This window comes from Blennius ocellaris (assembly GCF_963422515.1).
Source record: "Blennius ocellaris genome assembly, chromosome: 2".
Lineage (NCBI taxonomy): Eukaryota > Metazoa > Chordata > Actinopteri > Blenniiformes > Blenniidae > Blennius > Blennius ocellaris.
Window position 1 is genome coordinate 30,290,405 of NC_137651.1, and position 16,869 is coordinate 30,307,273.

General features: G+C 45.2%; 1 protein-coding gene across 1 annotated transcript in view; it reads left to right on the forward strand.

Moving 5' to 3' along the window:
* The window catches only part of LOC308141166 (leucine-rich repeat and fibronectin type III domain-containing protein 1-like protein), a gene marked incomplete at both ends in the record, with an annotated part of 44,210 nt that overhangs the window by 25,428 nt on the left and 1,913 nt on the right, over positions 1-16,869 (forward strand). The window lies entirely within an intron of this gene.

Below are 16,869 nucleotides of genomic sequence, written 5' to 3' on the forward strand. Positions count from 1 at the left end.
GTGACAACAAGAAGCGAAAGAAAGCATTTTGTTGTTTCCGATGGCTGCTGGACGTTCCCAGGCTGATGGAGCGTCTGCAGATTGAGTCTGGACGCCGTCAGAGAGGAATCCGCTTGCTCAAGGACACTTAAACATATGAACCCAGACTGAGAATCAAACCAACAACCTTACAGCCTAAAGACCAGCCTCTACCAACTGAGTCGACAGGTGAAGACACAGTTTTGTTGTGCAGACTGTGGACGAGCTGCTCCTGGTCACCACGGTCAAAGCAACTAGTTGTTCTGCACATGCTCAGTAGATCAACAGTAACAACAACGTTTCATCCGTGGTGTCATGACTCCCGGTCCATATTGTCCTGGGACTTGGTGCTTTTATTTTGGCAGTCACCGTAATAACAATCCAACTTGGTCGTCTGTCCACTGGAATAGTCTGTGTTCTCCTGTTGTTGTTGTTTAGAGCTGATTGTTCTCTGCTGCATGTGTGTGTGTGTGGTTTCATTACAAAAACGAAACGAAACAAATATCGATGCATTTTCACTTCAAACGGTCTAAAATGCAGCACAGTCCAGTCCAGCGCACTTCTGAAGATTGGACAATACCCTCCATGCAAATGTGATTTTCATCTATTTTCAAGTCAGTTTTGGACTAATTCCTCTTGTTTGCTCGGTTTGAGACTTCACACCAGCTTAGTTCTGATTGAAACGTAATGAAAGTTCTGTTCTCTGTGTGCATCATAGATCCAGTAACCTGGTGTTATTCGTCACGCAGGTGAAGAAAGGCAGTGCTGCCAACATTTCTCCCCTCGAACTCCAGCAGCGAAGTGAAAGCCCAGTTTCATCTGACAGCAGTTGTCCTTATATAAAACATGAGTGAGCAGAGAGCCGCTCTCGGCTCGCAGCCACAGAAGAGGAGACGGGAGGCGCTCCTCCTCTGCAGTCTGACCTCCATCTGCTCCAAACCGTTGGTCATCTCACATTCGGTATTTACTGACACTTTGCGGGCCTTTTTATCCTGAACGTCGGCTCACTTTGTTTCACCTCGGGAACGACTGCAGGCTGTAATCTGACCATATCAACTGAAGGTCGATGTAAACCGTACCGCAGCAGGACCGCCTCGTATAGATGACATAACACAGGCAGGAGCGTCTAGGTTCAGGTGGGAAAGCAAAATACATTAAATGCTCACTGTGCTTGGATGAAGTGGAAGCTCTTGTGCCTCTCGTACCTCATTTAAGAGGAAAAGCATCGTTTTCAGTGTTTCCGGTTTTTCCATCTAAACAAACATCATTTTCAGATCGTTTCCATGTAAATGTGAAACTTTTCTGAAACGAAAAAGCAAAAACAAGGCGTTTTCACTTGAGATGCCGTCATGGCAACGAGGTGATAAAGTGACACAGCAGCAGCAGTAGCGGTGAAGGAGTCCTCAGCTGAAAGCTCCATCCTGTGGAGTCGGCCTCAGCAGAGCTGCTGACCCCTGCAGACCTCCAGAGGAAAAGCAGCTCCGCTCTACATCCACTACCGAGCTGCTTCTTACAAATCTGCTCAACGGCGCAAATTAGAAGATGCTTCGTCTTTGTGTGAGGCCTCATTAAAAAGCTGCCCTCTCACCCCACTGAGTCGGCTACAGTCAGCGTTCCCAAACTCTCTAGTATTCATCTCCCCGGGAAAAGATGAAACCCACCTCCTGCTGCCTCCTGCAGCATTCCACTGCCTCCTGCTACCTCCTGCTGCCTCCTGCATCATCCCGCTGCCTCCTGCAGCCTCCCGCTGCCTCCTGAAGCATTCCACTGCCTCCTGCTGCCTCCTGCATCATCCCGCTGCCTCCTGCAGCATTCCACTGCCTCCTGCTGCCTCCTGCATCATCCCACTGCCTCCTGCAGCATTCCACTGCCTCCTGCTACGTCCTGCTGCCTACTGCATTATCCCGCTGTCTCCTGCTGCCTCACGCTGCCTCCTGCAGCATCCCGCTGCCTCCTGCATTATCCCGCTGTCTCCTGCTGCCTCACGCTGCCTCCTGCAGCATCCCGCTGCCTCCTGCATTATCCCGCTGTCTCCTGCTGCCTCACGCTGCCTCCTGCAGCATCCCGCTGCCTCCTGCATCATCCCGCTGCCTCCTGCAGCCTCACGCTGCCTCCTGCAGCATCCCGCTGTCTCCTGCTGCCTCACGCTGCCTCCTGCAGCATCCCGCTGCCTCCTGCATCATCCCGCTGCCTCCCGCTGCCTCCTGCTGCCAGCCTCCCGATGCCTCCTGCAGCATCCTGCTGAAGCACCATTTTGAAAATGTTCCGTCTCCATGGAAATGGGCAAAACATAACTTTTCTAAGACGCTGCGACTGAACATGCAGAAAATATAAAAACAATCCACATAAGAGGTTGTCGTGGAAATGGGGCGGTCACAGGAAGTGAGCGTGACCGTTGTTTATGCTGTTGCCATGGAGATGAGGTCACATCAGAGGGGAGAGCTGTTTAACGATTCATCACAGTCTCTGACAAGTTTTCATAAACTGCTTAACGACTCAGTTTTAGTATGAAAATGTAGTTTATCTTAACATTTTGCTATTTTCCGTTGAGATATTGTATTTGCTTCAGTAACTTCAGTAACTTCGTGACTTTATTTTGTCTCATTATATCCAAAATCACCAAAAGAAAAAATGACTCAACAAAAAGTCTGAGCTTTTCAATATATTTTCTTTCAATTCCTTTCAAAAGACAACTTTTAACTTCAGCAGATATCATTGAGTTACTCCAGGTCACTAGTTACATTTCACTCCTGGTGTGTGAGACTGAATCGTACATTACCTTGAACTGCATTTATATCAATGAATCACTTCTTACAGCGGACGCATGTGAAAAGTAGAAAATATAGCAGTCACATTGTGAGACAAACCGGCCGGTCGCCGCAGAGCATCCTGGAGGAGACTGATAAATGCAGACGGAGATGTTTCCCCGATATCCCGGAGAGAAGCAATACTCTCAAAATATGGAAGTAAATTTGTTCGAAATAGCTGTCAGGGCGCAGGAATGAGAATCTGCTTCCGCTCAAATGAAACAAGAGGCAATACCTCAGCCCCGATAAGAAGATAACCAGGGACGTGTGTGTGCGTGTGTGTTGCGTGTGTGTGTGCGTGTGTGTGTGTGTGTGAGTGCGTGCGTGTGTGTGTGTGTCGTTCTCAGTGAGACGAAAACGTGAATGAGAACCTGACGCAAAGAGACAAAGATCAACTGTTGATGGTGTCACGTCACAGTGCTGCTGCCTACACACACACACACACACACACACACACACACACACACACACACACACACACACACAGGGGGATCTATATCTGACACCATTATCTCCCGACCTCGTTCACCTGGTCTTCAGCAGACACAGCAGGCGGGTCCAGAGTGAAGCCTGACCTGAGGCCGACCTGACCCGTCGCCCACTAATGATGCCCTCCGTCTGCTCTGCCAGCTGATCCCTGACTCCTGCTGACTCACTGTCCCGCCACGTCAACCGAAGCCCCCCCCCTCCCACACACAAACACACACACACACCTCTCAACAAAAAAAACCACAAGAATCTTTTTTTTTTTGGAAGTTTAGCGTCATTGAACTGACGGATCTGGGTCTTTGTTATGCTCTTAGTCTGCGGTGATCAATATTTACTGTATCAATAACTGTCAGACGACTCGTGCAGCTCTTATTTGTTTGTATTCCACCAACTTTTTGCAAAACCTATTAACCCGAGTTGAAGCAGAAGATATTTGCGTCATTGTGGACACGCTGCAGCCGCCAGTCAGGGCTGCAGCTGCCGTTAGCCGTCTGCTAGCACACGGCTAACTCCCCCCCCCCCCCCCCTTCCCACACAAACACAGGCCAACTCACTCCAAAACAAGTAGCACAAAAGAACGAGAACCAACAGAACATCATTTAACCTGAACTCTGGAACAACATGAAGCAGTTTCAACGACCGGGACAAACGGTGCAGCGAGCGGCGGATCAAATCACCTTGTAATCCATGTGGTTTCCATGGTGACCAGTAATAGAGGTGGCGAATGTAGTGCACTGTACCGAGCGCCCCTTCCAGTTGCGATGTTTGATCGTTGACCTGTAATTTTTGGGGGGAATTGCGTCCCGCCTCCTGCTCCCCGGTGGCCGTGTGACATTCCCCTGCTGTTTTGTGGCTCACTGGATTATTGGCGGGCCTCCTCTTCATCCTCCTCCTCTTCCTCCCCGAGCGCTGACAGGCTGCCAGGTGACTCCCTCAGCTTGGCCGTTAATTGCACGGGCCTGACTCGGCGCTGTCAGTCCCACAGCGGGCCGGGCTGGCCTCTTGGTGCCCCCCCCCCCCCCCCGCAGGCTGCTGTTGAGTCGGGACTCCTTCATTGGGAGAGCTTGTCAACATTCTGCTGCTTCTTATCTGCTGCAGAGCAGCGGCCAGTCGCCGGGATATTGTTGGGATCTCTATCTCTGAACGGCTTACAGTCACATTGTGTTTCTGCTGCACATCCATCTGGGTTTTTTTTTTTTTTTTTTTTTTTGGCTGTTAATTCTGCTTCTAAGCTATCTGGGAGTCCAGGCTGCTTTTAGAAATGAGATTTTCACTCTATTGATTAAAGGAACATCGGCGACAAATCAGGTACACTTTTTTTTTTTATGGCCGCTCGTTGGTCTGAAGGTGACATTAATTAGCCTGTGGTGGTCACATCCGTTCCGGGGGAAAAACTCATAAAGGTTTCCGACGAGTATTTTTTTCCCCCAGAGTGTGTGGAGCTTCCATCGTATCGCAGCTTCACTTCATCTCTTCGGTAAACAGTTTCATTAAAGCTCGGCGGGTAAACCGGAGGAACACGGCGCCGCTCATGGAGCTGGTGTGTGTGAGAGCTATGGGGATGTCTCTGCTCTCTGATGGCAGCTTCACCAGAGCAAACCTGTCCTTGAAAATTAATCAAACCGCCCTGATTGCTTCCTACTTTGGCTCATTGGGGGGGAAATATCCAAACGGCTCCATACCTGGTGACCCAGCATAATGAGTTGGAATGTGACTCATCACCTCAGATGGCTCAAGATTCTGTTTTTTTTATACATTTCAGAGCCTGAACTTTCTCCCTTTTACCTCAGGACCCCATTATAGATGCTTTTGAGTGAAAATGTCACATTTTAATTTCGTTTTAGGTGAATTTTTACATGACAACATTGCTGAAAATGCTATTTTTTGAGAACAGCTTCCAAGGTGGAACTTTTTAAAAATGCCTAAACTCCGTCGTCACGGCGACGGCGGAAACAACTGCTACTGATCACGCATACTGCGGCCGTACTTACTAGTAGTTATGCACACGCTCAGTAGAGACAATGTCCTGGGAATCATATTCCCTCCATGGTGTCATGACTCCACAGTCCATATTCTCCAAGGGACTTGGTGCTTTTATTCTGACAGTCACCGTAATCACAATCCAACTTGGTCGTCCGTCCACTAAAATGTTCGTGTTCTCCCATTGTTGTTGCTTAGAGCTGATTGTTCTCTGCTGCACGTGTGTGTGGTTTCATTCAGTAAAACGCATACCTTTGCCAACGCCACATTGGTCACCATGGAAACCAATGGCTGACAAGGTAGTTTGATCCACCACTCCTTCCACCGTTGGTCCTGGGCAATTGAACTGCTTTGCATTGTTGAAATGCAAAGGTTAAATGATGTTTTATTTACAGATATATATACTGTATAGCTATATATCTTGTATACATCTTGTATACAGGTGTGTCTATGTGTTTATATTATATCGGTAAAGAAGTACGTGATGTATCTGTACTTTTACTCAAGTAAAAACTGTGTGTACTTTGGCTTCTCTACTGATATTACTACAATCTCTGTAGCTGCATATGAAAGCCCGGCTCTGTTTCATTTTGTTTGCATTATTCACGACACGTCAGCTCGTCTCCGAGTTGACATGTCGTCCGTCGTCCCTCCCGTCCTCGCCAACGCTGCATTATTCAAAGCCTGCAGTGATGCCGAAATATTTAAGCTACAATCATGCCAGCCCCCCCTCCTGCTCTTTCATTATCCACACTTCTGACAGGTTCCTGCCCTCGGCAAGGCAGGCCACTCCGTCAGGCCTCCACCAGAAGTGTGGCTCTTTAATGTGAAGCACCTCGTTTTCAGTTTGCATGTGACAAAATGGACGATTGTGGGGGGGGGGAACAGAGACGGAGTGGAGCGTTATGGAGCAGTAAGGCAAAGCGTAATCAGAGCGACGTGACGTGATGCAACCAGGCAACCAGTGCAAAGCTGATTATGTTAACAGAGGATTCATACAGCCAACATATTAAAATATTGAGGGCGTGTAGTAAATCACTGACCAATCAGCAGACGGCTCCTCAAACTCAGACCCGTTCCATGGTCCTGGGTACCCCGATGGAAGGCTAGCGGAAAAGAGACCGCCTTTGCAGCGGTTGTTTCCGGAAAATCACAAATTCTTGCAGTGGAAAGCCGAAGCATAAGGGACTATACCTGCCCATTACCACACTTTTTGTGGAAACGTGGCTTATATCATCCTGATATTCTCTGACTGCTTTTTTTTTTAACTTGCTGATGATGAATCTGCTCCAACCTGCACATTCTGCAACTTTCCCCAGAATGTTCAGGCCGGCAGTGCAGTACAAGCTGCCACCACCAGGTGGCGAATTAGTCCTTCAATGAGGCAGCCTGTGTGTGTGTGTGTGTGTGTGTGTGTGTGTGTGTGTGTGTGTGTGTGTGCGTGTGTGTGTGCGTGTACACACACCCTCAGGCACTCATTCAACCATTAGCTTGACCCAAAACACTGCAGCACTGATAGAACAGACCTCCATATTAGACCTGCTGCCTCTCTCTCTCTCTCACACACACACACACACACACACACACACACACACACACACACACACACACACACACACACACACACACACACACACACACACTGCCCCGCAGGTCAGCCTGGGCTTTATGATTCCATTCCTTGTCCAGTGTCCTCTGTTCTGCTGCTGATAAATAGGTGCAAGGCTCCACCAGCTGACATCTGAATAATATATAGGACACACACACACACACACACACACACACACACACACACACACACACACACACACACACACACACACACACACACACGTAGCTGCAGGTGCAAGCAGAGAGAGGACAGTCCATCTGGACACACACACACATGTTCGGCATTCACAGACACTTGTATGACCCATCATGGTCAATTCTTCAAGCTCTTTTAACTCTTTAACGTCCAAAAGTCATTGAATGAATGTGAAGTGCTGCTGACCTGTCGCCTCACACACTCCCAGTTCAACACGTGCCCATCAATAAACACACATTTACCCCCCCCCCCCCCCCCCCCCGCAAAGATATTCCATCTATTTAAAAGGAATCAGATGAGATGCGAAATGCCAACCCACTGGGCTCCTGCTGATGATTGGCACTTTCATCTGAGTCATTTTATACCGAGGGAGTAAATCAGGAGGAGGCTTCAGTGTGTGTGTGTGTGTGTGTGTGTGCGTGTGTGTGTGTGTGTGTGCGGGTGTGTGTGTGTGTGTGCGTGTGTGTGTGTGTGGTTTTCTAGTTTGTCAAACATAATTCAGGTATCTCTTTGTAGTCGGACAGTTTTTTGTTCACATACGACATGAAAACATTGATGAAATTCACCAAATACTGCAAACGGAGCCGACAGCAGTGAAGTCATGTGACTCAATCCACGTTAAATGAGAGTCTTGTTTCTCTCTCAGTGTTCCTCCACCAAGAGCTGACTGAAGGCTCCGACATCCACGTCCATCACCGTCGGTGAACCGAGGCTGTGACGCGTAATTAATCTGACAAAACATTCAAACACCCCTTTCTTCAAATGTCACATTTGTCTCCTCCGACTGCGAGACGAGACTCTATTTACATGTTGATCCACTGCAGACAGGCTGAGGAGCCACGAGCAGCGACAGAGCATCTTCCTTAACATCCAGATTATAGAACATCTTCCTTAACATCCAGATCATAGAACATCTTCCTCTAACATCAGATTATAGAGCATCTTCCCCCCTACCATCAGATTATAGAGCATCTTCCTCCTCTGACATCAGATTATAGAGCATCGTCCTCCTCTAACATCAGATTATAGAGCATCTTCCTCCTCTAACATCAGATTATAGAGCATCTTCCTCCTCTAACATCAGATTATAGAGCATCTTCCCCCCTACCATCAGATTATAGAGCATCTTCCTCCTCTGACATCAGATTATAGAGCATCGTCCTCCTCTAACATCAGATTATAGAGCATCTTCCTCCTCTAACATCAGATTATAGAGCATCTTCCTCCTCTAACATCAGATTATAGAACATCTTCCTCCTCTAACATCCAGATTATAGAACATCTTCCTCCTCTAACATCAGATTATAGAGCATCTTCCTCCTCTAACATCAGATTATAGAACATCTTCTTCATCTAACATCAGATTATAGAACATCTTCCTCCTCTAACATCAGATTATAGAGCATCTTCCTCCTCTAACATCAGATTATAGAGCATTTTCCTCATCTACCATCAGATTATAGAGCATCTTCCTCCCTAGCATCCAGATTACAATTCGTGCCAGATTAGACATGACAATATTACAGGAACTGGGCATAGATGGAAATTTGGACACGTCTTCTAAACTTTAATATTTTGGATCAAACCTGTAGTGAAGTAAAAGGAGCAGTAATCCGCCTCACCCAGCTGGTTTCATCGTCCTCATTAAACAGACGTGACGCCCAAACAAAGCTCTCGAACCGCCCGTGGAGTCGAACTAATTGTTTATCCTGTGTGTTAATTGTGTGTTTATTTCTCTGAAGGCCTAATGCACGTGTAATACACCGCCAGGCTTTAGGATCACTGCTCGATAAGACGCGTCGCTCTGCCTCATTATAGGTTTCTCGAGCTCCTCGCCAAACAATTAACCTGCGACCTCACACTCCACTTGTGCTTTTCTGAAAGTGCAGCATTTAGTCACAGTCATAAACAAACGTCATCAGTGTGGCAAAGCATTAAAAAGAACAAAATTATCAACATATTTTTAATCTCAATCTATCATATTCTTCTTGTTTTCCATCTCCTCTTTTAGTCTCATGTCTCGTTAACGTGTCATCAACCGGAAGTCACATTATTCCTTGTTAAACATGTATATTAGTGATGGACCTCAGCTGAAAGTGGCTGACTCTTTTCCTTTGGGCTCGTTGTTCAAACCAGAATTGGCCACAAGGGGGCGTCACCCTAAAACGGGAGGTTCTCATTGTCGTCAACGCAGGAGGCTAATATAAACCACCTCTCTTAAATTCAGCTGCGGTTAGCCGCTAGCTGTTAGCCACTAGTTGGTAGCCACTAGTTGTTAGCCGCTAGTTGTTAGCCACTAGGGCTGCCAACTGAAAAAAAATGAACTAAAGGACACCTTACAGGTGAACTGTGTTCACCAGCCCTGGCATGGGGACATTTTATTTTTTTTCCTATCTAATTGGAACCTGAATTTTAGTAGATGCATATTATGTGTGATAGGAACACATTGAAAACAAATTATTCAGCAATGTATTTTTATTGCAAATTACTGAAATGAACAGAATAAAATCTGTATTTTTCTTCAATAGAAACCTGCCTTATTTCATAGGATAACAATACTGTTCTGTTGTGAGGTACTGTAGTGAGGTTCTGTAGTGAGGTACTGTAGTGACATTCTGTAGTGAGGTTCTGTAGTGAGGTTCTGCAGTGACGTTCTGTAGTGATGTTCTGTAGTGAGGTTCTGTAGTGAGGTTCTGCAGTGAGATACTGTAGCGAGGTTCTGTAGTGACGTTCTGTAGTGAGGTTCTGCAGTGACGTTCTGTAGTGACGTTCTGCAGTAATGTTCTGTCGTGACGTTCTGTAGTGAGGTACTGTAGTGACGTTCTGTAGTGAGGTTCTGCAGTGACGTTCTGTAGTGAGGTTCTGCAGTAATGTTCTGTAGTGACGTTCTGTAGTGATGTTCTGTAGTGAGGTTCTGCAGTGACATTCTGTAGTGACGTTCTGTAGTGACGTTCTGCAGTGAGGTTCTGTAGTGAGGTACTGCAGTGAGGTTCTGTAGTGAGGTTCTGTATCGTTATACTGGTGTGTGAGTCATGCTGTCAGCTCATTGGTCACAGAGCAGTGGAGTAATTTTAATTTAGGTTTTGATATAAACTGATATAAAGTTTGTCATGAATTCCATTGACATTTCACAGACTGTTTGATTGTCACGGTAACGCGGGACAAAGTGCGTCCCTTCTCAGCTCAATACAGGACACCTACTTTTGTTTGCAAATATGAGACGATTCTGTTTGTCAAGGGACGGCTGGCATCCCTATTAGCCGCTAACGGCTAACGGCTAACGGGACGAGTATAAAGCTTGAATTTCATGTGATTTACAAATGAGCCTGTATTTCATTTTAAACCTCCGGGGTGTTGCTCTGCGGGGTGGATGTTTGTTGACGCTCCACCACGATTTTTTTATTTGTATTTTTTTGTGTGTCTGTTTTGGGTCTGGCTCTTTCCTCTCTGCAGCCTCCAACACACAGCCTTTGTTCTTCGCATGTTATCTCCGTTTTGACGTTCTCCCAGCCGTCTCTCCTCGGTTCTCGTCTCTTCTCGCATTAGTTTAGGCGCATCAGAGGCCCTGCTTTATTTGAAGGAGAGATAAAACTCCAGGATGCTTTTAAAACCGTTTACACTCCAAATGTTTTCAAGTGAAAACTTCCACGCCGTTTTGACGTTCAGTCTGTGCAACGGCGGCAATCGGCAAGCCACGGAAAACGCCACTTGTTCATGTGTGGAGCGGATGGTTCTAGCCCACATGGGAAGAACCTATATGAGGATATATGCACATAAATGCTGCATATATGCACATATATGACAATAAATGCTGCATATATGCACATAAATGCTGCATATATGCACATATATGACAATAAATGCTGCATATATGCACATAAATGCTGCATATATGCACATATATGACAATAAATGCTGCATATATGCACATATATGCTGCATATGTGCACATATATGACCATACACAGCTGTATGTGGCCGTGTCTCCTGATGACACAAGGCCGATTGATGCCCTTTTTAACTGTATTTTAGATATCAAGTCATGGATGGCAGCAAATTTCCTCCAGCTCAACCAGGACAAAACAGAGATTTTAGTTGTAGGTCCTGAACACCAGAGAGAGAAACTTTTACCAAAACTGCTAGATTTTAACTCATCTTCATTTATAAAGAACCTGGGCGTAACTTTTGACTCTGAGCTTAATTTTATCTCACACATCAAAAATGTCACAAAGACTGGTTTTTATCATCTGAAGAATATAGCCAGAGTCCGCCCATTTCTCTCTCAGGCAAACGCGGAGGTGCTAATGCATGCTTTTATCTCTTGTCGAATTGACTATTGTAACGCCCTGCTCTCTGGTCTCCCCAAGAAAACTTTAGCACCACTACAACTCCTACAAAACTCTGCCGCACGAGTGCTGACGAGGACCAGAGGGCGGGCCCACATCACGCCTATTTTAAAATTGCTGCATTGGCTCCCCGTTCGCTTCAGGATCGATTTTAAGGTTCTTTTACTAGTTTTTAAGTGTCTTAATGGTTTTGCACCCTCTTATTTATCCGAACTACTTTTATCATATCAACCCTCGCAGGCCCTGAGGTCCTCCGGCACCGGCCTTTTAATTGTCCCTCAAACGAGGACCAAGACTCACGGGGAGGCTGCGTTCAGCTCCTATGGCCCCCGTTTGTGGAACAGCCTGCCGGGGAACCTCAGGGCTGCAGAGTCCATTGAGGTTTTTAAAAAAGGGTTAAAAACTCACCTTTTTAATCAGGCTTTTAACTGATTTTATACATGTATGTGTGTATATAGTTATGTATTTGATCAATGTATTTATCTACTTTTATTTATTTATTTCAGATAATTATCTAATTTTCTTTTTTATCTCCAGTGGTTCCTCTAGGGGGCGCTACACTGGTGGTGGCCGGTTTTTGCCACTGGTGGAGCCGTCCCATGGGTTTCCCTGCCCGGGCACCTGGCAGGTCCCCCGCGTATGCGGTGGGATTGGCTTGTCTGCCCGGTTGGGGGGGGATCTGTGGGGCGGCGCCCCCTGTGGTCGGAAGTTGTGCCGCCCCCAGTGTGGACGGCCCAAATATGTCCCTTTCCTCACCTTAGTCCTCAGTGTCCTGCCATGTCTCCATATCACTCGGCATGTCTTCACCTATGATGTGTGTCTGCATGTATGCGTGTGTGTTCACCTGCTTTTTATTCATCTATTTTATCTTTGCACTGTTTTTAATTTTTGTGGAAGCACTTTGTGTTGCTTAATGTATAAAAAGTGCTATAGAAATAAAGATTATTATTATTATTATTATTATATATGCTGCATTTGTGCACATATATGACAAAATATGCTGCATATATGCACATAAATGCTGCATATATGCACATATATGCTGCAGATGTGCACATATATGACCATATATGCTGCATATGTGCACATATATGACCATATATGCTGCATATATGTACATATATGCTGCATATACGCACATATATGACCATATATTCTGCATAAATGTACATATATGTGCATATATGTACATAAAATATAGGAAAACGGCCAATTTTATATATGTCACATATATTCACAACCTATATCAAAACCTATATTAAAACATATATGTTTAAATAGGTTCTTTCCATGTGTGTGTGGTTTCAATTACAAAAAACAACCAACAGCTCCCGCTACTGGCCCAACATGAGAACTGCAACAACTTCAGCGTTTTCACTTGAAACGTTGAGTAAACAAGAACTCAGTCTGACGCCACTTTGGTTGTGGTGTCGTGTCACAAGGTGCAGCACAACACACACACACACACACACACACACACACACACGCACGCGCACACACACAGTGTTGAAGATGAATGGAGCGCAGACAAGCTGCCTCCATCACTGTCGCCGTCCCGCCCCTCCAAACTGAAAGATGCTTGTATAATGTCATCTCTCCTCCGGCTCCGTGTTTCTTGGTTAATTCGTCTTCCCTCCATCTGTTTCTCCCACTTCACCCCCCCCCCTCCTCTGTTTGTTTCTCCATCACGTCTCTTTTCTTCCCGCCGCCTCTCCGTCCTTTCTTCTCCGTCCTCCTCTTCCTCGCCTCCTCCGACTTTAATCTCACTCCACCTTGTAGCCTTTGATTTTCACGTTGACAATTGAGAGCGCAGTAGCATTTTCTCCCAGCCCATTCCGTCCGTCTCTACTCTGTTTGTGTGTCTCCGCTTCAATTTCCCACCTCTTTTGTACCACTGGAAACCCCCCTCTGGTCTTCGTGTCACATCTCTGGCCGTCTTTGTCTCCGGAACAGGAGCCGTTCGGTACCAACGTGTCCGGTTTGGGTCTGATGAGCAGCAGGTCCGGATTGAAGGGACAGGAGAGGCAGGATTTATCACATTATCTGACTCCAAAGCAGGAAAACACAAAGCTCACCACATGTCACCCCATGACATCCAGCGTATCATGTGACAGCTTGAGTCACTTTGTAATCTGTAGCTTAAGGGGACTTTCGAGTTCTCAAAAATCCTGCAGATTGAATAATACAAGTGAGAATGAGATGTGAAACTCGTTTCAGTTCAGGGGCAGTTTCTTTGTCACGGGGCATACGAGAGGAAAATGTCGATATTTTCACAAATCAAACAACCCCGACCCAAAATGACTACAACCTCAACATGAAGCCAATTTTAATTTTAACTTTCTGGTGCAAAATACAGTGAAAATGTAAAAAATGAAAACTTCTCCTATAGCTGTTGAATTATGTTTTTTTTTTTTTTTTTTCGCTAACTCACCCTGACAGCATGGTTTTGAGGCTATATGCTAGTTTGCCTGCATCCATGAGTTTTTTTATAACGACGGGGAGAAAGAAGATGGTTTTGGATGGGATCTTGTTCTATTCCCACATGGAAAGAACCTATATAAACATATATGTTTTAATATAGGTTTTGATATAGGTTTGGCATATATGTGACATATATAAAATTGGCCGTTTTCCTATATGTTATGTACATATATGTGTGCATACATGCGCGCATATATGTACATATATGTATATAACATATAGGAAAACGGCCAATTTATGCACACATATATGTACATATATGTACATAACATATAGGAAAACGGCCAATTTTATATATGTCACATATATGCCAAACCTATATGCGCATGTATGCACACATATATGTACATAACATATAGGAAAACGGCCAATTTTATATATGTCACATATATTCAAAACCTATATCAAAACCTATGTTAAAACATATATGTTTATATAGGTTCTGTCCATGTGGGACTTTCCATATATGCAGCATATATGTGCATATATGCAGCATATATGTGCATATATGTGCACATATGCAGCATATATATTGTCATATATGTGCATATATGCAGCATTTATGTGCATATATGCAGCATATATATTGTCATATATGTGGATATATGTAGCATATATATGCATATGTGCAGCATATATTGTCATATATGTGCATATATGCAGCCCATATATTGTCATATATGTGCATATATGCAGCATGTATGTGCATATATGCAGCATATATGCAGCATATATGTGCATATATGTGCATATATGCAGCCAATATATTGTCATATATGTGCATATATGCAGCATTTATGTGCATATATGCAGCATATATATTGTCATATATGTGCATATATGTGCATATATACAGCATATATATTGTCATATATGTGCATATATGCTGCATATAGGTTTCATGTATGTGCATATATCCTCATATAGGTTCTTTCCATGTGGGTTAGTAAGATGCATCAGCATCTTTGAATGTATGTGAGCTTGTATTCTCATCTGCTGCTGTGTGTCTGCTGTTCTCTACTAAACCCTGACAGACTATCCACTGAACAGTTCAAACATGCTCAAAAAGTGCAGCAAACCTTGGATGGTCAGTTTGGAAAAAGTCCCCGAAAACTGCGGTTTTGCTTCGGCGTGGCTTCACTGATGCTGCAGTAATTAATGTCACTTGTTGTCGTCGCCTCTGTCCAAAATGCCACGCGGAGCCGCACGGAAATGACAGATAATGGACATCCTGCTTAATTAGGAGCAGCGTTTAGTGCGGGTCGGACCGTGTACTTTTGCAGGAATGTAATTACTGATCCGGAGCTCCAGCTGTGACGACGACATTAAAATAAAGTTTCAGCGTGGCAGCGTGTAATCATAAAATATACGTGTGTGCTGATTAGGATCCATCACATTTTGTTCGGTATCTGGACAGATTAACTATGAGACGTTGGAAGAGCTGAGTCCGATTAATGGAAATACTTGCACGTGTCTTAATGTACGAGTACGAACCTTTAACTGCTTTCCGATACCAAGTACTGATAACGAGTATTTATTAAATGCCACGAAGCATAATTTATACTCCATACACAAATGATATGTTAAGGCGATGCATTTTGACGAACCTCCTTCGTAGCCGTGGCCGTTGACGTAATGTCAGCTCCAGCAGTCTTGAAGATGCTACGATGGGTGTCTACAGTAGCATAGCGCAGTGCGGAGCGTTTATCTACGCACTGCCTCATACTGCAGTCCAAGGGAACTCCCTCTTAATGAGTGTATTAAATCATATTTAATCATGTTTAGCATGTAGCATCACTGGTGGGTGAGCCCCAAAGCTCTTTAGCATGTAGCATCACTGGTGAGTGAGCCCCAATACTCTTTAGCATGTAGCATCACTGGTGAGTGAGCCCCAATGCTCTTTAGCATGTAGCATCACTGGTGAGTGAGCCCCAATACTCTTTAGCATGTAGCATGAAGCATCAGTGCTGAGTGACCCCCAATACTCTTTAGCATGTAGCATGTAGCATCACTGGTGAGTGAGCCCCAATGCTCTTTAGCATGTAGCATCACTGGTGAGTGAGCCCCAATGCTCTTTAGCATGTAGCATGAAGCATCGGTGCTGAGTGAGCCCCAATGCTCTTTAGCATGTAGCATCACTGGTGAGTGAGCCCCAATACTCGTTAGCATGTAGCATCACTGGTGAGTGAGCCCCAATACTCTTTAGCATGTAGCATGAAGCATCAGTGCTGAGTGAGCCCCAATACTCTTTAGCATGTAGCATGTAGCATCACTGGTGAGTGAGCCCCAATGCTCTTTAGCATGTAGCATCACTGGTGAGTGAGCCCCAATGCTCTTTAGCATGTAGCATGAAGCATCAGTGCTGAGTGAGCCCCAATGCTCTTTAGCATGTAGCATCACTGGTGAGTGAGCCCCAATACTCGTTAGCATGTAGCATCACTGGTGAGTGAGCCCCAATACTCTTTAGCATGTAGCATGAAGCATCAGTGCTGAGTGAGCCCCAATACTCTTTAGCATGTAGCATGTAGCATCACTGGTGAGTGAGCCCCAATGCTCTTTAGCATGTAGCATCACTGGTGAGTGAGCCCCAATGCTCTTTAGCATGTAGCATGAAGCATCAGTGCTGAGTGAGCCCCAATGCTCTTTAGCATGTAGCATGTAGCACAGCTCGGAGTAGAATCGTCCTGATCCTCTGAGCAGTTGAACGACTGAGCGACATCGGGCTAACTCTGCTGGTGATTAAGTTGCTGACCAACTTTCTTTCTCCTCTTGTTGATATGTTGCCAGAACATAATTTACAGTCTGTTTTACTTTTCTCATTCTCATTAATATTAAAGAATCTCCAAACTGCGGACATCGCTCATCCTCTCAGTGATGTTGCTCATTGGTGACACGCGCCAGATATCCGATACTGGTACTGGTATCAGTGCATCCCTACTCT